Source organism: Selaginella moellendorffii, unplaced genomic scaffold (assembly GCF_000143415.4).
Source record: "Selaginella moellendorffii unplaced genomic scaffold, v1.0 SELMOscaffold_247, whole genome shotgun sequence".
NCBI classification, from domain to species: Eukaryota; Viridiplantae; Streptophyta; class Lycopodiopsida; order Selaginellales; family Selaginellaceae; genus Selaginella; species Selaginella moellendorffii.
The window spans coordinates 13868-15327 of NW_003314506.1; positions in this window are offsets into that span (position 1 = coordinate 13868).

The following is a 1460-nucleotide window of genomic DNA, read 5'->3' on the forward strand; positions in this document are numbered from 1 at the left end:
CCACTGCACACTGTAAGCCCTAGGGTAGGTTAATTCCCTTACCGTAACATGCCTTAATATACCCTTGAGCCTCCCTTTGACCGACGTTGACCAATCTCAAGTAGGAGTTTCTTGAGTGGGAGATTTGTAGCCATATCCCATATAATGCACTTTTTCCATCTTTGTGAGGATTTACTGTCTAATAAGGGGGTGGTCCAAACTTGAGTTGAGTCAAGTCAATGCTAATTAACATAATCAATCATAAGTATTATGAGGAACTGTCACGTCGGAAAAATGTTACTCTTTGGTGAGCTTGAAATCATAGAGACACTTAGGGCTCTCTTATCAGGCATCTACCCCCTTTTCAAGTGGCTCAAGGAGGGAGAAAGATCTCCCTTGGTTTTTTCTTGTGCACTTTCATATAGATAGTGCATGGCATGCTGTAGCACACATTATTTCTCTCCCCTTAAGCCAATTGAAAAAGGGGTAATTGCTTGATAAGAGAGCCTTTAGTGGCTATTTTATCCCCATCTATCCCCCAAGGTTCCAAAGATTCACAGTGACAGTATATCCAAATCTCATCCCATGATCACATGTGTTACACATGCCATTTGAGGGGATCAAAAGAGGCAAGTACTCACGAATGATTGTGGATGCCAATGGACATATGGTTCTAGATTCCATAATTGCAACAACATAGCCCATCAAGCTTGTGAGCAACTCCCCTCTCAAGACTAACCCCTTGGCACCCAGAGTTTCTCCTTTAGGGATCAAGAGAGACAAGTTCTTTAGTAACTCCACTCTCAAGTCGCAAAGATTGATTCTTTGGTACTTGGAGCTTCTCCCATCATCTTTTTGCTAGCTTTCACTCAAGACCATGGCTTGAGCTAGAAGGCTGCAACTACAAGTACCTCCATGCGAAGACCCTTTTTTTGCTCTTTGTTGGTTTTGTGCATAACAAAACTTCTTGTTGCAGCTCTTTGCTGGTTTCATGCCTTAACGAAACTCAGCCCAGAGTTGGTTTCCTGGTGAATAAAACCCTTGTTTAACAAAATCTGATTCCAACAGACCCTTGTTCTCATGTCTTATCTCCTCAAAGCTCACATAGTTGTTGTCTCCAAATTTGCCTTGAAGTTGTCGCTCTACACATGCCTCATGCTCAAAGACTTCTAGTGTGAATGTTTCATCACTTTCCTGCAGATCTGGGGCTCCAAACTATTGATGAAGACCAACACTAGAAGCTGCTCATTAGGATGATCTCTACCATGAAAGCTTTCCAAGTGTTATTGAATCTCACTGTATAGTCTTCATCCTCCAATTGCTGCAATCAGAATAACTGCTCCAAGGCCCTTCATAAATGACACCTTTAGTGTGTTGAAATTTGCCACCTCTCTTGGCAGAAGACTCTTCACCCAGGCCTAAGCTCTCCTGTGCACAGCTAGTGAGTAACATTTGCCTAGACCACTACTTTTGGTGCTGTG